This window comes from Microtus ochrogaster, linkage group LG1 (assembly GCF_000317375.1).
Source record: "Microtus ochrogaster isolate Prairie Vole_2 linkage group LG1, MicOch1.0, whole genome shotgun sequence".
NCBI classification, from domain to species: domain Eukaryota; kingdom Metazoa; phylum Chordata; class Mammalia; order Rodentia; family Cricetidae; genus Microtus; species Microtus ochrogaster.
The window spans coordinates 45,671,000-45,678,975 of NC_022027.1; the positions used below are offsets into that span (position 1 = coordinate 45,671,000).

Below are 7,976 nucleotides of genomic sequence, written 5' to 3' on the forward strand. Positions count from 1 at the left end.
AGGGAGTGGTTTTCCTACAGAGTGCTTGGTCTAGGGCGTGAGCATGATGACTTTCAATTGGTATGTTAATGCAGCCTTTGTTTTACTCCTACCTTTTGGGGTCGGGGTATATTAGCCAGTTGGAAATTCATGGGCGAATTTTCAGTACTCACTGAAAAATTCTCTCCCAATACTATCCTATGTGCTTCTATGTTTTATTATTTTTGTTCGCGTCTTTGTACTCTTTATTATAGTTCTAAATTCCCACGCCTCCACTCTGGAGAAAGGTATTTTTGTCGAGGCTGGCCCCCGACATGTAAATAAAAAATTAAAAATAATGTAATTTTTAAAAATGTAAAACCATATCCAAAAATATGTCTACACAAAGACTTAAATGCCGATGACCTTGCTGCCTCACACTGATCAATAAATGTAAAAAACCCAAATGGCATTGACTGTACAAACAAAATGTAGTATAGAACATGACGGAATACACCTTGACAAGGAAAAGGTGCTGAATATTGAAATATATTACAGTATGGATGAACCTCAGAGACCTGATGCTTAATAAAAGAAATCAGCACAAAAGAACACATACAACCCTTCTGTGGGACAATGGTCTAAATCCTGTCACTTGTATTTTAAATAAATGCTGATTGACCAGTAGCCAGGCAGGAAGTATAGGCAGGGTGACCAGGCAGGAAGTAGAGGCAGGGCAATGAGAACAGGAGGATTCTGGGAAGAGGACTCTGTCTACAGTCACCACCCAGACACAGAGGAAGCAAGATGTGACTGCCTTGCTGAGAAAATTACCAAACCACATGGCTAACATAGACAAGAATAATGGACTAATATAAGATGTAAGAATTAGTTAATAAGAAACCTGAGCTAATAGGCCAACCAGTTTATAATTAATATGAACCTCTGTGTGTTCCATTGGGACTGAACATCAGAAGGACTGGGTGGAACAGAAAATCTCTGTCAATGAGAAAAAGTCAATGAACTGCGCAAGGAAAAAAAAACCCTCAGTTTTATTCTGGTTACAAATTAGAAGAAACCAAAGAAAACTATAAATATATTAGAGTCATAAAGTAAATTATTATCCACCATCTTCAGCATTCCGAATTTATTTAAGTGACCAAAAATTAACATCTTATAGAAAATGACCTAAATGAAGCCCTCAAAAAAGAAATCCTGCAGTTCTCTTTCCCATCTTGCAAGATGGCAGGTGAAAAAGACGAGAAACCTGATACAAAAGAGAAGAAACCTGCAGCCAAGAAGGCTGGCGGTGATGCCCCTGCCGCTGGTGCAGCCAAAAAGGGTGACCCTAAGGCTAAAAAGCTCAAGAAGGGGAAGCCCCATTGCAGCCGAAATCCAGTCCTTGTTAGAGGAATTGGCAGGTACTCCCGATCTGCTATGTATTCCAGAAAGGCCATGTACAAAAGGAAATACACAGCTGCGAAAACCAAGTTTGAAAAGAAGAAAAAGGAAAAGGTCCTTGCCACTGTCACAAAACCAGTTGGTGGTGACAAGAATGGTGGTACCCAGGTGGTTAAGCTTCGAAAAATGCCCAGGTATTATCCTACTGAAGATGTGCCTCGGAAGCTGCTGAGCCATGGCAAAAAGCCCTTCAGTCAGCACGTGAGACGCCTGCGTGCCAGCATCACTCCTGGGACTGTCCTCATCATCCTTACAGGGCGCGACAGGGGCAAGAGAGTGGTTTTCCTGAAGCAACTGGGCAGTGGTTTACTGCTTGTGACAGGACCTCTTGCTCTCAACAGAGTTCCTTTGAGAAGAACACATCAGAAGTTTGTCATCGCCACCTCTACAAAAGTTGATATCAGCACAGTTAAAATCCCCAAACACCTGCCTGATGCTTACTTCAAGAAAAAGCAGCTGCGTAAGTCCAGGCATCAGGAGGGCGAGATCTTTGACACAGAGAAGGAGAAACATGAGATTACAGAGCAGCGCAAGGCTGATCAGAAAGTGGTGGACTCGCAGATTCTGCCAAAGATCAAAGCTGTTCCTCAGCTGCAGGGCTACCTGCGCTCTCAGTTCTGTCTGACGGGATGTATCCTCACAGACTGGTTTTCTAAATTGCTGACAACCTAATTAAACAACTTTATGTGTCAAAAAAAAAAAAAAGAAATCCTGGAGGCCTAAATTTTCAAGATGATTATAAAGATGTGATTACACCATTCCGTGGATGGCATCACAAAAGCCTCGTGCTGAGTGGAAGCAAATGAAAAGAACGTATGCTTACTTCAATTAACTATGTGGATTTTTAAGTGGATGAAATTGATCACTGGTGACAAAAACCAGAACAGTGGGCTGTTTTGTGGTTGGTGAGGTGATGGGAATATCCTATGTCTTTCTGGTCCAGGTTTTCTGGTTATATGTGTTTGTTTAAAGTCATTGAACATATGATGGCCAACTCGATGGAGCTAAGATTGCCTAGGAGACACACCTTTGAGCTTGTCTTAGAGGTTTAACTGAAGAAAGAAAACCCACCCTGTAGTGGTCTGTTCTGTCCCTTTAAGAGACAAGCCATGTCCACTCACTCCCTCTTCTGCTGAGGTAAGCTGATCTTCAGCTTCCAGACTGAGTCTTTTCTTTTTTCATCTCCCTCTCAAAGAGGCAGCTTCGATCTCTCCCTTCTCCCCACTTCTCCCCTTCCCCCTTCTGTTTCTCTCTCTCTGTCTCCTTCTCCTCTTCTCCTCATCTCTCCTTTCCCCTCCATAACCCACCAAATAAATATCCAACCTCACTCTGCATGGTGTGCCTATCCGTGTCTCTGTCTCTCGCCCGCCATGTGGCTCTCTGCTTGGGACCAGCTACCTTCAGAGACCTGCAGCATGGTTTTGTGGCATGCCCATCCATCTGTCTCTCCTCATGGGACTCACTGCCCCTTGTGACCCACTGCAGCCACTTGGGGATCTGCAGCATTTTTACTTAATCCATTACACACCCTAAATGTAGATGACACCTGCCCATAGGGTCCTAAAAGGGAGAATTGAGCTAGTGCCAACATCCACCTCTCTATTTTCTGACTGTCGGTGCAAAGACTGGTTGCCCCACACTCCTGCCCACTGTGCCTCCCCATTATCATGGGCTGAATTCAAACTGTGAGCAAAGTAAGCCTTTGCTTCCGTCAGTGCTTTCAGGACGGAATTTCATCATACCAACAATCAAAGTAAGTGATACAGACTGCGATCTTACATTTGTGCATTTTACTGCACATAAGTCATAATGAAATGGGATATCTTAAAGAAAAGAAGTTAATTCACCACTGAAACCAAAGGGAAAATTGAGTTGGCCTACTCTAAAGATAGAAATTTAGTATAAGATGAAAATAATGTCCATTTTTTTTTTCAAAAAAATCTTTCTCCTCCTTCTCCTCCTCTTCCTCCTCCCTGGTACCTGCCCCCCCACAAAGCTCTCAAACTCCACATGTGCTGGACAAGTACTCTAACACTGAGTTCCGGCTCCAGCACAAATAGAACTTCCATTTTAATTGATGAAGGCAAAATACATTTAGATGATTCTGGGACCAGCAAAGATAAAATTTGAATCCATTTGTTTCTTAACCAAGCCCGATGACCTGAGCTGGATTCTCAGAGCCCACATGGTGGAAGGAGAAAATTGATTCACACAAGTTGTCCTCCGACCTCCACACATGAGCCATGGCCAGCATATGAGTGTGCGCGCGCGCGCACACACACACACACACACACACACACAAATACATGCTCACAAATAAATATAGCATGGATTTTTTATTAAAGTATAGTGAGAAACATGTTCCTTGCATATCTGAAACTATGTACATATTAAACAATAACTTCTGGTTCCCTTAATAACCTCCCCTTTCCCCAGCAGCTCCTCACCTAATGATGACCTTTGAAAACTGGGAAAATTCAATATTTAATGAGCATCTATTCTTCCCCTTCCCAACTACACATGCATATATTTTAGAAGAAAGGAGTTTTCTATTGAGATGGTATCTCCGTGCCGTATGCTACTGCACTTGTGCTTTTGAAGCCCTGTTTGTCTTCAGTGTGTATGATGCGTATGTATGTGTGTCATATATGTAAGCATAGACTCATGATGCATGTGTGGAGGCCAGCGGACAGCCTGTGTGTCCTTCACTTGCCCTCTTCTTTGTTTGAGACAAGGTTTCCTTCTTGTTTGCCTCTGCATCTGCCAGGTTAGGAAGCTTACAAACTTCCGGGAGTTCTTCTGCTCCCACCTCCACTTCCTGTTTGCTGTAGGAGTGTTGGGATTACAGATACATGCAGCTGCATCTGGCTTTACTAGAGATCTGAACTATCTTGCATTTCCCCTGTCCCCCTCACCCCTACCTGCCCTTTGAAGAAATGGCATTTAGTGGCATTTTTGCCAGTCATGAAATACAGTGTAGGAGGTGAATGCTATTGAAGTAATTGGGAAAGGAATCCTAGGGGGATGCAGGAATGGTACCTGCTAGAAATCCATGCTCCCATGTAAAACAAAACAAAACAAAACAAAACAAAAAAAAAACCCAGGTCTAGTCCAGTTCCTATGAAAGCTAAGTTAAGCTCCTGAACAGGAATCCACTCGGAGGTCACCAGCCCGAGGTAGGGCTGGAGCGGGACCTCCTTGGCCCTTACTCATTTTCTAGTTTAAAATTGCCTTTTATTCTTATTCCTGTAACCATGAAAAGTAGGGATGTTCTCTTGACACATTTAATTGTAGGAGGAGACCCATGTCTCTTTGATCACACCAGTAAAGAACATACCAGTTGTGACTGGCAAACTGGGTAAGATGGTAGCGTAATCTCTGGTTTGTTGTTTGAATTCTATTCATAGTAAGCATGTAGCCTTGTACAGTGGGAATGCACTGGGGGTTAATGCTTGCGGTCTCAGAGACTGCATTCCTCCTTAGACCTTCCCCCATTAAGGCATGCTTGAGTGGGGCTGCACGGCTGAATACTTGGGATTTTTCCCCCTCACGTCACAGCCGGGAGACAAAGGATTCTTCCGCTTGCCAAAGTTCCCCTGGAGCCTAGGCTGGGCCGCTGTGACAGCCCTTTGGTGGGGTGTGGAGAGCTTTTTATTCAGCCTTCTGTCAGGCCTCATTCAGTAAATAGGCTCGAGCTGGAGCCCTATATGGAGGACATCACCGCCCCCCCCTCCCGCTGCCACACACGCACACGCACACGCACGCACACGTGAACACACGAGCACACGCACATACACACCAAGGAGGAAAATGTCACACAGGCAGTGCCTTGCCCCCTGTTTCCTTTCCCAAATGCTGAGTCATAATGCAACCAAGGCTAAGGAGCAGATTCTTCAGGTTCTAACTTCTGCGCAGGAGCACCATCAGTAGTAAGTTTGCTAGTGCTAGATTAGTGCTGTGGTGTGCTTGTCCCTTCTCTGCGAAGCAGCAGAGACGTGTGGAGTGCCCCCCCCCTCTGTAGTTGGTTCTTTTAAATTTTATTTATGTATTTACTATTTAGGAGCCTGCCACCCAAATCTCAAATAAGCACATGGACATTTATTCTTATTTATGAGTGCCTGGCCTTGGCTTGGCTATTTTCTATCCAGCTTTTCTTAAATTAACCAGTTTCTCTTCTATAGTTTGCCTCTGGGCTTTTTATTTTTATGTTTTTATTTTCTGTGTTTTTCTTCCCCTCCTACTCCGTGGCTGGCTGTGTGTCTGGTCCCTGGTACCCTCCTTTTCTTGCTCCTAGCTCTTCTCTCTCTATTCTCTGTCTGGAAGCCCCGCCTATCCTTTCTCTTGCCCGGCTGTTGACCGTTCAGCTCTTTATTAGGTGTTTTAGGCAGGCAAAATAACAGCTTCACAGAGTTAAACAAATGCAGCATAAAAGAATGCAACACATCTTTGTACCATTAAACAAATGTTCCACAGCATAAATGAATGCAACACACCCTAAACTAATATTCCACAACAGCCCTCAGCACAGCGAGCACCGCCAGGGGCTCTCCACAGTCCTGCTGGTGCCAGCTTCTCCTAGACTCAGTTTCCTCCTCTGCGAAGTGTGCATCCTGTACCTCAGCTTCTCCTTCACAAGCACTGAGGGAGGACCTGCCAGGGATTATCTCACATGGAAAAGCATGTGGAAAAAACATGTCACACTGTCAAGTCACACTTCCAGCCCAACAACATTCACACAAAACTCAAATGTAGAAGTCCTGAGTGTCCAAAAGGCCACTTCTGATGATGTGTATATAGACTTCAATTATCACCCAAAGAGACTTTTTAAAAAAAAATATATAACTTACACAAGAAAATGGGCTATGGGTTACATTAACTTGAAAGAGACTTTTAAATGAAGCATAAGATGAAGTCCTCTACTTCCCACTGTTTGGTAAGAGTACCGTGTCTGTGAATGGCAAACACACCTCGAATCCCATGTTCCTCCTAGGAGGCCATGGTTGGCTTGATTGACATCTTGACTTGATGTAGAATCACATGGGGTGACTCACAACTGCCTGTAACTCCAACTTCAGAGGATCCCATGCCTCTTAGCTCCGCGGGCACTACATTCACATACACAACCCCCCACCCCCAAACATACATAATTAAAAAAAATAAATACTCCAAACATACATATTTTAAAAATAAAACATTTTAAAAAATTTAAGGATCACTCAGAAGACATACTTTTGGGTGTGTCTGGGAGGGCATTTCCAGAATAGTTTAACTGCAAAAGGAGGACTCTGTAAATGTAGGTGACATTTCATACATTGGGGTCCCAGAATGAATAAAAATGAAACACAAGGAAAGAGTGAAAATCATTGTTCTTCTCCCCTGGTTTCCTGGCTGCAGACACAATATGACTAGTTGCCTGGTACATATAATACAGTATAACAAAAATAACATTAAATTTATGTAAATATACAAAAGTCCATACCATTTGAGGCTAGTAGATGTTTTTTTAGCTTGAAAGTAGATTTGATAATCTACCTTTTTATGCTATCATTTCTATATCCCCCTTTTTTTTATTATTTTAGAAAATAATCTCTGAATCTAACTTCCTTTGTTTAGCTTCCTCCCTGACCATGACCAATAACAACTTGCAACCAACCCCTCTAAACAATGACAAACATCCACCAAATGATCAAAAACCATCCACTCCATCTTTTGAGAATGTGAGCATCATATTCTGTAGACTATTTCCTGTTGTCGTGGGGTAATGACATCCTTAGGAGATCCTGAGAAAATTGGGATATTAGTCAAGTTCTGGGAGAGCTAGCTGTATTATTTTTTGTTTAGTCTCTGTGTGATGGGGAAGAACTTATCTGAAGTCCTGGCCAGAGTAGTCTGTGAGGCTGGACAATCTCAGGTAGCAGCTTTGAAGTTTCTTTGGTTACAGAATTTTGAGGAAACTGAGGCAGAGACACTCTTGAGAGGCGGAATCATCTGGGATACTTGTCTTCATTGGTGTCTGGTCTTTTTGTTCTGAAAACACACAAACTTTTAAAGGCGACATACATATCTGAATTAACACAAGTTTGGAATGTACGGTGTGCACAAGTCAGCTAAAGATAATTTTTTTCTTTTTGTTTTATGTCCAAACAGGTAGAAGGCACCTGTCAACTTTATAAGTCCTGGAAAACCAAACTGTAATATAAATCCTTAGCCATCCATATGAATTTAATGTTACATTATTATTATATTACATAATGGCATGTAATAATATCATGAGGACTCTATAGCCAAAAAAAAAGTATCATGTCTTATCCAGTTTTAGAGTTGTTCCTATGTAGAGAGACCAGCGTACATGTCACTGGTCCTGTGTCTTTACTGGCTTTTCCCCCTCATGTCTGCAACCAAGAGGTCTCTCTTGATCAAATCTAGTCTTTATTAATTTTTAAAGGAATCTATAGCTTTCTGTTTCCTATGAAAACAAAACACAACCTCTCTTCCAATGCAACATAGTTTCTGACTTCCATGCTGAAGTTAAGACAGTCTTAAGATATATATGTTGA

General features: G+C 42.5%; 1 protein-coding gene and 1 pseudogene across 1 annotated transcript in view; both read left to right on the forward strand.

Moving 5' to 3' along the window:
- Shroom3 (shroom family member 3) overlaps nucleotides 1-7,976 on the forward strand; it is a 291,035-nt gene that overhangs the window by 14,925 nt on the left and 268,134 nt on the right. The window lies entirely within an intron of this gene.
- On the forward strand, nucleotides 1,199-2,109 carry LOC101984485 (annotated as a pseudogene).